The sequence below is a fragment of the Sciurus vulgaris genome, assembly GCF_902686455.1.
Source record: "Sciurus vulgaris genome assembly, chromosome: 3".
In the NCBI taxonomy this organism is placed as follows: domain Eukaryota; kingdom Metazoa; phylum Chordata; class Mammalia; order Rodentia; family Sciuridae; genus Sciurus; species Sciurus vulgaris.
In genome coordinates, this window is record NC_136463.1 from 62,263,271 (window position 1) to 62,279,274 (window position 16,004).

Genomic DNA, 16,004 nt, shown 5'->3' on the forward strand with positions numbered 1-16,004 from the left:
ATCAATAATGTCAAGAGAGAGCCTACAGAGTGGGAGAATATCTTTGCCACTCATACTTCACATAGAGCGCTAATTTCCAGAATATATAAAGAACTCAAAAAACTCTACACCAAGAATACAAATAATCCAATCAACAAATGGGGTAAGGAAATAAACAGACAACTCACAGAAGATCTACAAGCAATCAACAGATATATGAAAAAATGTTCAACATCTCTAGTAATAAGAGAAATGCAAATCAAAACTACTCTAAGATTCCATCTCACCCCAATTAGAATGGCAATTATCAAGAACACAAGCAACAATAGGTGTTGGCGACGATGCGGGGAAAAAGGTACACTCATACATTGCTGGTGGGGTTGCAAATTAGTGCAGCCACTCTGGAAAGCAGTATGGAGATTCTTCAGAAAGCTTGGAATGGAACCACCATTTGACCCAGCTATCCCACTCCTTGGCCTATACCCAAAGGACTTAAAATAAGCATGCTACAGAGATACAGCCACATCAATGTTCGTTGCTGCTCAATTCACCATAGCCAGATTTTGGAACCAACCTAGATGCCCTGATGAATGGATAAAGAAACTGTGGCATATATATACAGTGGAATATTACTCCACCATGAAGAATGATAAAATTATTGCATTTGCAGGCAAATGGATGAAATTGGAGGATATCATGCTAAGTGAGATAAGCCAATTTCAAAAAACTAAAGGACGAATGATCTCACTGATAAGCGGATGAGGACATATAAGGGGGTGTAGGAGGGGTTAGTGTTAGGGTTAGGGTTAGGTTTAGGGTTAGGGATAAGGAGGGTGGTAAGAATGGAGGAAGGAAGGACTGTATAGAGGAAAAGAGGGTTGGGAGGGATGGGGGAAGGGAAAAAATAACAGAATGAATCAAACAGCATTGCCCTATATAAATTTATGATTTTTAATTAAAATAAATAAAAATTAAAAATTAAAAAAAAACAAAAAATAAAAATAAAAAACAAAAACAGTGTCTTGAATCTAACTTTATTTTTTTTTTTTTTAGGCTGCTGGTAGGATTTATTTTTTATTCATTCTAATTAGTTATACATGACAATAGAATGTACTTTGACACACCATACATGAATTTTTTAAAACATCTCACCAATCTGGAAAAAAAATATTGGGCAACTTTTCATTAAACGTAACATACAGCCAAGTGCAGTAGCTCACGCCTATGGTCCTAGCAGCTTGGGAGGCTGAGGCAGAAGGATCACGAGTTCAAAGCCAGTCTCATCAATAGTGAGGCACTAAGCAACTCAGTGAAACCCTGTCTCTAAATAAAATCTAAAATATGGCTGGGGATGTGACTCAGCCGTCAAGTGCCCTGAGTTCAATCCTTGTTATCAAAAACAAAAACAAAAACAGAAAAGTAACATAAGATCTGCCATAGGACCTAGCAATCCCACTCCTAGGTATCTACAGGGAAGAATGAAAACATTTGAGCAAAAACTGTGTACATAGTATCTATGTAAGCTTTGTCTATGATCATTGAGAACTGGAGACAAACTTGATGTTCTTCAGTCAGTGAAGGTAAAAGTAACTGTGGGCACATAATTTCGATGGAGTATTAGTAGTAAAAAGTAGTAAATTATTGAATCAAACAACAACATAGATGAATCTTAAATATGTTTTGCTGAGTGAAAGAAGCCAGATGCAAGGGACCACATACTATACGATTACATTTACATGGACAGCTCTGGCAGAGGCAAAACCACATGGTGAAAGAGAGGTCGGTGATCGCCAGGACTTGGGGAGTAAGGGACAAAGATGTTTTACTAGTTTGGGGGAAATTCTGAGTGAAAGAACTATTGTCTTAAAACTATTATAGTAAACAAATAATCCTATACATTTGCCAAAATCCATAGAACGATACATGAGAAAAGAGTTAATTTTACTAAGGGTAAATTTTAAACAATATCAGGCAGGAATTGGGAAAGGGGACAAAGAAGAAATTAATAATTTTACATAAATGATTTAATTACATTATGGAAGATGGGGGAAAAGAGAGCTGAAACAGCAGATTTTAGTTGGTGAATCTATTTGTTTCAGAGATATGGATTAGGAATTCTAAAACTATTTCATTTGGATATTAGGTTAGTACTAATAATATTGTTGGTAAGAACCAGTTATAATACTGGCAAAGAAAGAAGTTTTAATATGGGAAAAGAAAAGGTTAGAATGGATCCTCTGGGGGCTGAACTGGAGTGGATGGTTTCAATATTGACTCACTTTTAAATAGATACCTATATCTACTTACTTGATGTATATACATATAAATACATACATATACATATAAGTAAACAGATACAAAAATAGCCATGGATATGTGTGTATGTGTAAATGAGTGTGTATATATATGTATGTATATATATGCACATATGTACATCAATAGTTTGTGTATAAATGAGTGTATGCACATGTATACACTCATTTATACATAAACACATATATGTACACACATTATATATATGTATATATATATACACATATATAGCTTTATCTACTGAATATGACTAGAATCTGTGAGTTTTACTTCTTTTATTAAATGCGCTCCATGAAATAAATTTCCCTCTAAGTACTGCTTTCATAGTGTCCCAGAGATTTTGATATGATGTTTCTTTGTTCTCATTTACCTCTAAGAATTTTTTAATTTCCTTCCTAATATCTTCTGTTATCCATTCATCATATAATAGCATATTGTTTAATCTCCAGATGTTGGAATAGTTTCTGTGTTTTACTCTTTCATTTATTTCTAACTTCAATCCATTATGATCTGATAGAATACATGCTAGTGTCTCTATCTTCTTGTATTTGCTAACATTAGCTTTGTGGCATAATATATGGTCTATTTTAGAGAAGGATCCATGTGCTGCTCAGAAGAAAGTGTATTCACTCCTGGTTGGATGGTATATTCTATAAATGTCTGTTAAGTCTAAATTATTGATTGTGTTGTTGAGATCTATGGTTTCTTTGTTCAATTTTTGTCTGGAAGGTCTGTCCAGTGGTGAGAGCGGCGTGTTAAAATCACCTAGTATTATTGTGTTGTGGTCTATTTGGTTTCTGAAATTGAGAAGGATTTGTTTGACATACATAGATGAGCCACTGTTTGGGGCATAGATATTTATGATTGTTATATCTTGCTGATTTATGCTTCCCTTAAGCAGTATGAAATGACCTTCTTTATCCCTTCTGACTAACTTTGGCTTGAAGTCCACATTATCAGAAATGAGGATGGATACTCCAGCTTTTTTGCTGAGTCCATGTGCATGGTATGTTTTTCCCCATCCTTTCACCTTTAATCTATGGGTGTCTTTTTCTATGAGGTGAGTCTCTTGCAGGCAACATATTGTTGGATCTTTCTTTTTAATCCAGTCTGCCAGTCTATGTCTTTTGATTGATGAATTCAGGCCATTAACATTCAGGGTTATTATAGAGAAATGATTTGGTTTCCCGGTCATTTGGTTCATTTTTAAAATTTTGTTTATTTATTTGTTTCCAGGACCTTCTAGCTTTTAGGGTCTGGATTGAAAAATCTGCTGATATGCGTATTGGTTTCCCCCTGAATGTAATTTGGTTCTTTTCTCTCACAGCCTTTAAAATTCTGTCTTTATTTTGTATGTTAGGTATTTTCATTATAATGTGCCTTGGTGTGGGTCTGTTGTAATTTTGTGTATTTGGAGTCCTGTAAGCCTCTTGAACTTGATTTTCCATTTCATTCTTCAGATTTGGGAAATTTTCTGATATTATTTCATTGAATAGGTTGTTCATTCCTTTGGCTTGTTTCTCTAGACCTTCCTCAATCCCAATAATTCTTAAATTTGGCCTTTTCATGATATCCCATAGTTCTTGTAGATTCTGTTCATGATTTCTTACCATCTTCTCTGTTTGTTCAACTTTGTTTTCAAGGTTAAATATTTTGTCTTCAATGTCTGAGGTTCTGTCTTCCAGGTGTTCTATCCTATTGGATATGCTTTCTATGGAGTTCTTAATTTGGTTTATTGTTTCCTTCATGTCAAGGATTTCTGTTTGGTTTTTTTTCAATATCTCTAACTCTTTATTGAAATGATCTTTTGCTTCCTGTATTTGCTCTTTTAACTGTCGATTGGTGCGATCATTCAATGCTTGCATTTGCTCTTTCATCTCATCATTTGCTTCTCTGATCATTTTAATTATGTACATTCTGAACTCCTTTTCTGTCATTTCTTCTGCCATGCTGTCATTGGGTTTTATTGATGTAACATCTAGATTTGTTTGCAGCATTTTCTTTCCTTGTTTTCTCATATTGTTCAGATATCAGTGGACCGCTGAGATATTGCAGATTTCCTCTGTTGATTTACAATGTCCCTGAAGATTTCTATATATATCCCCTCTTAGCCTTCAGTAGGCTGAAGTCTTGGAGGAAGTTGATAATGCGGTGCTCCACAAGGAAGCTGCCTCTCTAGGAGTGGTGGCCTTCAGGTGGGGTATATTCCCTGCTAGTGGGCAGAGGTGCCTCCACTTGTTGACCAATGGTCATCCAAAGGGGACCTAGGCTGTGGGCTGAGGCAAGGCCTGTTTGGGCCTGTGTCTCTGGTTTTACCGTCCTTGTGGGGAAACCTCACCAGGCAGGGAAGACTCACCCAGTGGGGAGGTCTCGCTGGTCAGTTTCCTCCTAGAGGTTCCCCTCAATTTACAGCTACTGCCTGGGCTGGGCTGCCTTCCTCTGCAAAGTTTCCAGGGGCCCGGTCCTACCACCTGGGCCTGGGAGCCTCACCCTTCGCAGATGAATCTCCTTAGGCTGCCCCTCCTCAGAGAATTTGCCCACAGGCCTGGAACCTTCGCTCCGCCCTAAGCCTGTCTCTGTGCGGCTCTTCCACCCAGAAGCCTCCTAGATCCTGGGACCCTGTTCTGCACCTAATCACCTGGCTGCGTGGCCCCTCCTCTGAGCAGCCACCTGTGGCCCCGAACAATCGCTCTGAGTCCCAGAGACCCGCCACAGGCCTCTTTCTCCAGACAGCCACCCAGTATGCCGGTGCGGTCACTAGGAGTCCAAGAAACTCACTTCGTGCCTCCTCCTCCCACCAACCACCCGTAGCCCGGGGCAATCAATCACTCCGAGTCGAAGTGACCCTCCCCGTTCCTCCTCCTTCTCCAGATAACCCCCCGGGTGTTCAGGAGCAGTCCCTCTGAGTGGCTCTGAATCCACGTGACCCGCTGCACGGGTCCTCTGGGCACCGCCCGGAGCTCAGGTGCGGCCACTCAAGACCAAGCGTCCCACCACGCTTCTCCTCCAGGCAGCCCCCCTGTGTTCAGGAGCTGTCACTTTAAGACCAAACAACTCACCACTCGCCTTCTCCTCTGAGCAGCCACCTGGAGCGCTAATGCAGTCACTGCGAGTCCAAAGGACCCGCCGCGCTCCTTCTCCTCCTTCTCCTACTCCTCCGGGCAGGCCCCGGGGTTCAGAAGTGGTCAGAGTCCAAACAGCTCGCCACGCAGCCCCTTCTCTGGCAACCGCCTGTAGCTCTGGTGTAGTCACCCGAATCCAAGTGGCCGCTCCTCTTCCTCCTCGTCCTCAGGGCAGGCCCCGGTGTTCAGAAGCATCGTTCTGATTCCAAACAGCTCGCCGCGCAGCTTCTCCTCTGGCAACCGCCTGCAGCTCTGGTGCAGTCTCTCCGAATCCAAGTGGCCACGCTCCTCTCCTCCTCCTCAGGGCAGGCCCCGGTGTCCTGAGTCCATACAGTTCTCCTCGCCACTCTTCCCCTGGGCAGCCGCCGGAGCCCCAGTGGCTGCTCCGAGTCCCAGCGCTGTGCCGAGCGGCCTCCTTTACGGCGCTCCCAGCTATCCGAGTTCACTGCTCCAGCGGGGGGAGGGGCGTCTCGCCGGCAGTTCTACTTCACAAAGTTTCCTGCGTTCCGGGACCCCCGTCCCATCCGGGATGCCCCCCCAGGGGGTGAGAGTCACCCGGCTGCTTTGAGTTGGTCCCAAGCGTCTCAATATCTCCTCTTTTGAATCCTGAGTCCTGGAGCAACATGAAATGCAGCCACCCTCTAGGCCGCCATCTTGAAAAAAACCCTTGAATCTAACTTTAAATGAGCAAAAGTTGGGCTTATTTTGGAGCCATTCTAACAAGAAGTAACATGGGAGGCAGAGCCATATTTATGGGGCTCTTCACAAATCCTAAGCATTCTAGTTCTGAAGTGGATCTTTGACTCCTCTTTAAACACCATTTTACAAAGGTTACATACATTCTTTCTTTAGTCTACATGAACATCAGTCAACACAATATGACATTACATCTAAAACATGAATCAAGGGAGGCTGAGAGAGTGTTTAACTTTCCTTTTGTGTAGCAAAGTGGCAAAATGCTTTCATGTTTCACAATATTAATCTTTAAACAAATCAGGCTCTCACTTATAGAAATACATTCACATTTTTATCCCAGTATAAAAGGTAGCATAAAATTTTACATACATCCTATTGATAACAGCTCCTGTTTCAAACATTAAATGATACAGATAAATCCCCAATAAAATGTACTATTCTTATAAGTTTAAAGTTATCATACAGACAAGTTTAATTTGGAGAGAAGCAGCTTGATAAATTTTCTGCTTATAAGACTTGTATACATGGAAGATGTGAATATATTTAATATACAAAGAAGGGCGGCTGCTCCACAATTTCCTTGATATTTTTATATTAATAGAGTTTAGTTTTTTGTTTTTTTTTTATTGTAAACAAATGGGATACATGTTGTTTCTCTGTTTGTACATGGCGTAAAGGCATACCATTTGTGTAATCATAAATTTACATAGAGTAATGTTGTTTGATTCATTCTGTTATTTTTTCCCTTCCCCCCACCCCTCCCACCCCTCTTTACCCTCTATACAGTACTTCCTTCCTCCATATTTGCCCCCCTTCCTAACCCTAACTCTAACCCTAACACTAACACTTCCCTCCCCCCCATTATGTGTCATCCTCCACTTATTAGTGATATCATTCGTCCTTTCGCTTTTTGAGATTGCCTTATCTCACTTAGCATGGTATTCTCCAATTTCATCCATTTGCCTGCAAATGCCATAATTTTATCATTCTTTATGGCTGAGTAATATTCCATTGTATATATATACCACAGTTTCTTTTATTTTGTCAATTTTTTGTATTGTTTCTTTTGTTTCAATTTCATTGATTTCAGCTCTGAGTTTAACTATTTCCTGTCTTCTACTACTTTTGGTGCTGTTCTGTTCTTCTTTTTCTAGGGCTTTGAGCTGTAGTGTTAGCTTGTTTATTTGTTGAGTTTTACTTCTTTTATTAAATGCGCTCCATGAAATAAATTTCCCTCTAAGTACTGCTTTCATAGTGTCCCAGAGATTTTGATATGATGTTTCTTTGTTCTCATTTACCTCTAAGAATTTTTTAATTTCCTTCCTAATATCTTCTGTTATCCATTCATCATATAATAGCATATTGTTTAATCTCCAGATGTTGGAATAGTTTCTGTGTTTTACTCTTTCGTTTATTTCTAACTTCAATCCATTATGATCTGATAGAATACATGCTAGTGTCTCTATCTTCTTGTATTTGCTAACATTAGCTTTGTGGCATAATATATGGTCTATTTTAGAGAAGGATCCATGTGCTGCTCAGAAGAAAGTGTATTCACTCTTGGTTGGATGGTATATTCTATAAATGTCCGTTAAGTCTAAATTATTGATTGTGTTATTGAGATCTATGGTTTCTTTGTTCAATTTTTGTCTGGAAGATCTGTCCAGTGGTGAGAGAGGCGTGTTAAAATCACCTAGTATTATTGTGTTGTGGTCTATTTGGTTTCTGAAATTGAGAAGGATTTGTTTGACATACATAGATGAGCCACTGTTTGGGGCATAGATGTTTATGATTGTTATATCTTGCTGATTTATGCTTCCCTTAAGCAGTATGAAATGACCTTCTTTATCCCTTCTGACTAACTTTGGCTTGAAGTCCACATTATCTGAAATGAGGATGGATACTCCAGCTTTTTTGCTGAGTCCATGTGCATGGTATGTTTTTCCCCATCCTTTCACCTTTAGTCTATGGGTATCTTTTTCTATGAGGTGAGTCTCTTGTAGGCAACATATTGTTGGATCTTTCTTTTTAATCCAGTCTGCCAGTCTATGTCTTTTGATTGATGAATTCAGGCCATTAACATTCAGGGTTATTATAGAGAAATGATTTGGTTTCCCGGTCATTTGGTTCATTTTTAAAATTTTGCTTATTTATTTGTTTGACACAACTTGTTTCCTCCTTTATTTGACAATTCCTTTAGGATAATTCCTCCCTTTGCTGATTTGCTTCTTTGTTTTTCATCTCTTCCTCATGGAATATTTTGTTGAGAATGTTCTGTAATGCTGGCTTTCTTTTTGTAAATTCTTTTAGCTTTTGTTTATCATGGAAGGATTTTATTTCATCGTCAAATTTGAAGGTAAGTTTTGCTGGGTATAAGATTCTTGGTTGGCATCCATTTTCTTTCAGGGCTTGAAAAATGTTGTTCCAGGCCCTTCTAGCTTTTAGGGTCTGGATTGAAAAATCTGCTGATATCCGTATTGGTTTCCCCCTGAATGTAATTTGGTTCTTTTCTCTCACAGCCTTTAAAATTCTGTCTTTATTTTGTATGTTAGGTATTTTCATTATAATGTGCCTTGGTGTGGGTCTGTTGTAATTTTGGGTCATTTGGACTCGCAGTGACTGCATTAGCGCTCCAGGTGGCTGCTCAGAGGAGAAGGCGAGTGGTGAGTTGTTTGGTCTTAGAGTTTAGTTTTTTAAACAAATTTAAACTCTGTAATATAGTATAATATTCTAACTATTGTTGTTTAACTACAATTGTACAAACCCTAATTCTTAAGACTAATCATTCTAAAGAATAAAACTAGACAGACACAATGTTGAGACTAAATTAGTGTTTTAAAGAAATTCTTGTCATTTTAACATATGGAATCTTTGGTTTATATCAGTACATTAGTATTTGACCTTAGGAGAAAACTTAAATAGCTTTAACTGATTGTCTCACATACATATAACCAACTTAGTTACACATAAACTTGTTGAAATTTGCCCTTTATTTACACACAGCCTTTCTTAGCACTAAAACCCTCATGTATTTCATCACACAAAGACATTCCTACCCAGAAACATTTTTTCCTTCTACTAAATATATTTCCATACCTAGAACATTTAATTTTTCTCTTTCCTGTCTGCTGACCCCTATTTTGTTCACATTGTGGAACAACTCTTATAAAATTTCTGAATTTAGATAAATTACTCCATTTTAATAAGATAAAATTATTTATGGTATTTATAGAACTCTAACTGAAACACAGTTGAAACTTTTGGATCCTTTAGTATATAGAATTGTACCTGTTAGAACTTAACTCTTAGTTATGACATAAAGAAATTTTAAAATATTTTTACTTGCCCATCTATGAAAACACCAATAATAATTAAGTATGGTACCCCCTGGAATTTAAGGAGTTAAGAATACTTGATATTATTAAACAGTTAGCATTTTCACTTTTTTAAATTAATCAGATGTCTCTAACAAACACATTTGAGTAATCCCATACATGTCAAATCTAACATACTAATTTTACTGTAAAAATAACAAGATATCAGACAAGTGCATAGAACAGGATTTGTCATCTCTTTCTTCTTGAAGAAAAGTCCTAGAAACAATTAATAGTAGACATTTTACAGACAGCAACATTTTATTATTTTGACTATCTAGAGACTTTTGTGTTAAGTAATTTTAAAGACATTTTACTTTCATTTGTTCACCCAATTCAAACTGAACCTTTTAAAATCATATGAATTAAAGGTATTTGGATCCATGTTTTAAATTTTAATTCATGAGTGCTCATTACTTATGTAAATTTAGATATCATGTACATGATATTTAGTCACAGATACATAAACATCATGATATACACATAACACAAAAGCAAAGGCCTTGTAGCTTTTCATAGGTAATTCTCCATTGCAAGTTAACAGATGACAAAAACTCTAGTTGAATAAAAAACAGGACTGATCAAGAAAAATCAGAGCTCAAAAACTACAGAATGTAAGGGGAAAAAAGATGCATCCTGGAGAAATTACATAGCCGTTAATTATTTTAATAAAACACCATACAATTTATTTTTTAGTTTAGATTAGTTGGAGTTCAGGTAAAAGACACTCTTTTTTTTATTTTTTTCTTAGGTTTGAGACTGGCCTCCTACTGAGCCTGCAGGCTTCTTCATTTACATTTCAATGTAAGCCTTCACAGAGATCTGTAAGGAGCTAAGAGAGAGAGATTAGTGGTTCTAGCAAAAACTTGATACCAAGGGCATTTTAACCATTTCTTATTTTAGGACAGGTTTGGATGTCAAAGAAAATTATGACAACTTATTTTCCATTACTTTTCAGAATGAAGCTACTATGCTAAGCTCCTTACTGAGGTTGCCATTGGCTATTGACCTGATTTGTCTGTGGCTGCCAATCCAGCAGTCTTGGGGCAATGTTTGTAGTGTTATTTTCCTCTTAGTGACAAACAGGTTAAATCTTGTTTCTTAGGTAAGCTGAGAACAGAGGCTTGAAGTAAGGTCCCTTTTTGATATTTTAAAAGCCTTTAGTTTGTTTTGGTTCCCACATCAGGGCAGTTATTCCTTGGTGTAAAGTTTTCTAAGGAGCCTGTATAGAGGATTAGCTAATTCCCTATACCCAGGAATCCAAGGCCTGCAGTATCCAGTTATCCCTAGGAGGCCTCTGTAATGGCCTTGATATCTCTCCTATGTGGTAGTACATAAAGGATGTCACCTACGTAATGTTTTATCTCTAAATTTTGTTAAGTCCTTAACTTGGGTTTCTCCAAACAGGTGAGGGCTATCTTCAAATTCTTGAGGCAACACTATCCAGATTAGTTGAGATCCACTATCTGGTTCCTCAAAGACAAACAGATATTGTGATTGAGAGTCTAGGCTACACAGAAAAAGTCATCTTTTAAATCTAACATTGTAAACCAAGCAGCAGCTGGAATTTCAGATAACAGAGTACATGGATTAAAAACTGCAGGGTGGAGGGAAATTGCTTTTTATTTAGTACAAGGTTTTGGACTAGGGAGTTGACTTTTGAACTCCTAAAATGGGTAAATTGCATTGGCTGTTGCAATGCATTAAAAGTTTCTGTTGTTCGTAAGCTTTATTAGCATTTAGAAAAGCCAATAATCTAAAGTCTCCAAGGTAGTTGAAAATTTTTTCTCTGGACCCTGCCAAACTTAGTTGCGGTCTAGAACTTTCTCTACTTGGGGAGGTAAGTCTCTTCATGCTCTTTGTGCATGTGCATTTCTTTGAGCATAAGTTTTCAAATCATAAGTCAATTTTTGTCCTAAATCAGCAAACAATCCTGAACTGGTAAGCATAGCCAAGGTAATCTGAACTCCATTCAATTTATTAATTTCTGCCTGATCTGAACAAGAACAATGCTTTATCCAATTGGATTTCCATGTTAAATTGTCACCTTCATAAAGGTAGGAGCTAGCTAGCAGGAGTCAATCATTCAGTGGTAGTGAAGCTGAAAGAATAGACATTTTTTTAAGCTGTCTGAGGTCACCCTCCCAGTTATCTTAACTCCCTAAGGTCACCCTCCCAGTAATGGGAACAAAGCCCTTAAAGCTGTTCCAAGAAACAACACCAAACAGAGAATAAAAGGGTAAATTGAGCCAGATAGCCAGATAGTGCTCAAACAGTATGATTACCAGAAACTATTGACCAGAATCTACACCCTGTTGTAAAACATTGTGAAACATGTTGTATGTTATCAGCAAACCCAGACCCCCTTTGAAATTTCCCGGCAGCTTTGTCCCCCTTTTCCCTTTCATGTGCGACCCCTCCCGATGTGTGGTTTCTGCCTTTATAAACCTACAAGATTTTCTGCTAGGGACTCCACTCCTCGAGTCGGGTCCCAGCGCGCTGGAATAAACACCTCTTGTGGTTTGCATCAAGTGACGCCTCCTGTAGTTGATTGGGGTTGCCGTGGATCCATGGGACAGAGTTGGGGTTTCCTTTTTGGGGGCCTTACATTTGGGGGCTCGTCCAGGATAAGACGGCCCCCCCTCATCCGCGGAGTTGACCTTGGAGGTAAGAAGGGGTACCCCGAAGTTGTCTGTCTTTGTCTTGTGTTTTGTTAGTTGGTCTGGTTCTGTGAGCGCGCTTTCGGTTTTGGTGTGCAGCCGTTCGGTGACACGTGAGAGTGGCCGAACAGTGGCTGGTAGACTTGCCTGGGGGGCCACAGGTTGCAGCCCTGGGGGACGCCCTAAGGGTGGAAGGAGAGCCAGGGACGCCTGGTAGTCTCCCTCGGTAAGGGCGCTGATGGGGTTCAATTGGTGGATCAGAGATTGGCGCCCGTCTGTATCTGGTTCTGTTGTGTGTTTGTGGCGGAGGTGGAGGGAGGGTTGGAACAACTGCGGGGTTCTCGGCCCGGGCTACTCTCGGGTGGACCCCAAAGGTTCCTTCTCTGGACTCCCCCTCCCGACAGCCCTGAAGGGTAACTTAGCAAAGTAGCTTCAGTCTCAAAAGTAATGAAAAATAAGGTCTCATAATTTTAACATCCAACCTGTCCAGATGAGATGGCTAAAATGCCTTAGCCACAGAGTTTCTGTTAAAACCTGTTAGATCCTTCCAGATCTCAGCCAGGCTTGCATTGAAATATAAATAAAAGAAGCCTAAAGGCTCAGTAGGAGACCGGTCTCAAACCCAGGGAAAGAAAAGGTAAAAAGAGTCTTTAAAACTCCAGCAAAGTAAATGCTATATTTTTAATTAGATGTTTTTTTGAGCTCATGATTTTTTGATCAGTTCTATTTTTTATTCAACTAGAGTTTTTGAACATCTGTTACACTGCAATGGAGATTCACCTATAAAGTTACGAGGGCTTGATTTTGTGTTATTTGTATGTTGTGCTGTCTGATGTCATGTTTTGTCTGTATCAAAACTGAGTGCTCCTAAAATTAAAATTTAAAAATGGATCCAGATACTTTTAATTCATGTGATTTAAAAAAGGTTCAAATTGGGTAAACTAATAAGAGTAAAATGTCTTTGAAAATAACTTGCAAGTCTCTAGGTGGTCAAGCTAATAAAATATTGATGTTAATAAAATGTCTAATATCAATTGTTTCTAGGACTTTTCTTCAACAGGGAAAAGACAGCAAATACTGTACAGGACACTTGTCTGATATCTTGGTTTTTACAGAATAAGTGAATTAGAGTTAACATGTATGGGATTACTCTAATGTGTTTGTAGAGACATCTGATTAATTTACAAAGTTAAAATGCTAATTGTTAAATAACATCGAGTACTTTTAATGCCTTAAATTCCATGGGGTATCATACTTACACATTATTGGTGTTTTCATAGGTTGGTAAATAAAAGGGTTTAAACTTGCTTTGTGTCATCACTAAACTAAAAACAAGGTTACTAAGAGTTATGTCCTAACAAGTGCAATTCTATATACAAAGGGTCCCAAAAGTTTCAACTGTGTTTCAATTAGAGTACTATAAACAACAGAATATTTAATCTTATTAAAATAGAGTAATTTATCTAAATTCAGAAATTTCATAAGAGTTGTTTCAGAATGTGAACAAAAAGGGGACAACGAATAGGAAAGAGAAAATAAAAGGTTCTGGGTATGGAAATATATTTAGTAAAAGGAAAAAGGAAATGTTTCTGGGTAAGAAAGTGCTTGTGTGATGAAATACATGAGGGTCTAAGTAAGTGCTAAGAAAGTCTGTGTAAGTAAAGGGCAAGTTTCAACAAGTTTGTGTGTAACTAAGTTGGTTATATGTATGTGAGACAGCTAAAACTATTGAAGGTTTTCCCTAAGGTGAAATACTAACGTTTTGATATAAACCAAAGTTTAATCTATATGGTAGAATGACATGGTAAAATGACAAGGATTTGAAACACTAATTTACTCTTAACTTTGTGTCTATTAAGTTTATTCTTTAGAACAATTAGTCTTAAAAATTGGGGCGTATACAATTATGGTTAAACAACTATTATAGAGTATTGTACTTTGTTACAGAGTATACATTTCTCTTTAAAAACTCAATTTGGTAAGATAAAAGTGTCAAGGTATTTGTGAAATGGTCACTAGTTGTATATTAAATGTGTTCATATTTTTCAGGACCACAAGTTTTTAAAGCAGGGAATTTATCAAGCTCTGCTATTCTCCAGATTAAACTTGTCTGTAATGGTAATCTTAAACTTATAAAGAGTAAATTTTATTGGGAATTTATTTCTATCATTTAATGTTCTATTATAGGACCTGCTATCAATAGGGTATGTATAAAATTTGTTACTTTTTACACTGAGATAAAGAGTTGGGGTTTCCTTTTTGGGGGCCTTACAACATCACACGATTAAATTCCCTTTCTTTTTTTTTTTTTTTTTAACTTGGCAAGTGCATTTATTCACAAATGACCTGTGCAATTCCAATGATAAACCCTTGATTGTGATTAGATGCAGTCCTCACAACATAGCTACTCTGACACACAGGGTTGAGAAGCAGTCTCAAAGAACAGAAAATAAGAATCAAGATAAGATTAAGGAAGGAAGGAAAGAGGAAGGTGAGGATATGAAGGGACAAAGAATGTGATGAGGGAGGAGGACTGGATCTCCCCAGCAGAGCACCTGGGAGGACTGATGGGACATCTGCAAAGCCATGCTGAGAGTACTCCTCTCTTTGCTTCTCTGCCTTGGAGAGACATTCTTCCTGCTTTCTGTGCAGTCTGCTGATATTATTGTTTCCTTGCTGCTGCCCTCATGAGATGTTCAGTTTCCACAGCTTCCCAGGAGAAGTCAATTTGTCCACAGGAGGCATAGTTTCCAAAGCCATCTACTGTGACCCTCTGAGAGATGTGAATGGAATTGAACTTTAGGGAACCAAAGTAGAAGTTCTCAAACAACTTTAAAATGTTCCGGCCATCAAATGACTCTCTTTCCTTGAAGATATATTTGCCATCTGCTGTGTAGAGATTGTACCTGCCTTCAGCATTGGGGTCTTTCCTGAATAGTGTATTCATGACTGTAGCATGCAGTTTCACACTATTCCACTCTTTCACTATTAGTCCGGATGCCTGAAAACATTCCAGTACTCTATAAACCAATTCCTGCAGCCTGTTCTAGCCATCTTTCATATGAACTTTATCATAAAGAACATCCACTATACCAGGATCATCATTCATGTACTCTATTCCTGCCATCTCTACTTCTAAGGGTTTGCCACCAGAAATGTCAGTACTAAACTCCTCTTTACAGCATTGTAGCATCTCACATGTCTGCTGGATCTCTTCCTCACTCAAAAGCACCAACATCCCAATAGTTAGGTGAAGTTTTTTTTGGAATTCTGGAAAATGGAGCTATCAACCTCATGATTCATGGACCACTTTTCCAGCACTTCTTCCTGGAAATTCAGAAATTCTTCTTGAACTTTAGTTTCATTGAGGATAAAGGCAAGAAAGTGAGTGAAGGGTTGTTTTCTTCTAAAAGTGTCCAAAAGAACATCAATCTGAGTTTGGGCTGAAATTACACCATTTCAATGCTGACCAGTGATCACAATTTCCCCCTCTTGTCCAGGTTTAAGAATGCTAATAGAAGTTTTGGTCTCCATTTCTACTTCCTTCCTTGTGTCCCCTCTCTTTCCAACTATATGCTTGTAGAGCAGGTTGCGAGCACTCACGGTAGATGGGAATCCTAATGGGCTCTTCCCTACCTCATAGGCATCACAGGGCTCATCAGATTATTCCATTGGGTCTTGATAGAAATCCCCATTGTGTTCTTCATGTTGGTAAGTCTTCTCTTGGATAGTATTCTTCCTGTAATTTCGTCCATTGATTGTTATAAGCTGTGGGCACAGAACTTCCATGACACCTTCTCCAAATAATATTCTATTGAAATCCTGCACGGACCAGAAAAATGGAGGAGACAGGAGACTGC

The 16,004-nt window shown here is 38.4% G+C and overlaps 1 pseudogene across 1 annotated transcript; it reads right to left on the minus strand.

Moving 5' to 3' along the window:
• Positions 1-14,864: 14,864 nt before the first annotated feature.
• LOC306656089 (activating signal cointegrator 1 complex subunit 1-like) lies at positions 14,865-16,004 on the minus strand (annotated as a pseudogene). The gene has a single exon. The product of its transcript is annotated as an activating signal cointegrator 1 complex subunit 1-like (transcript).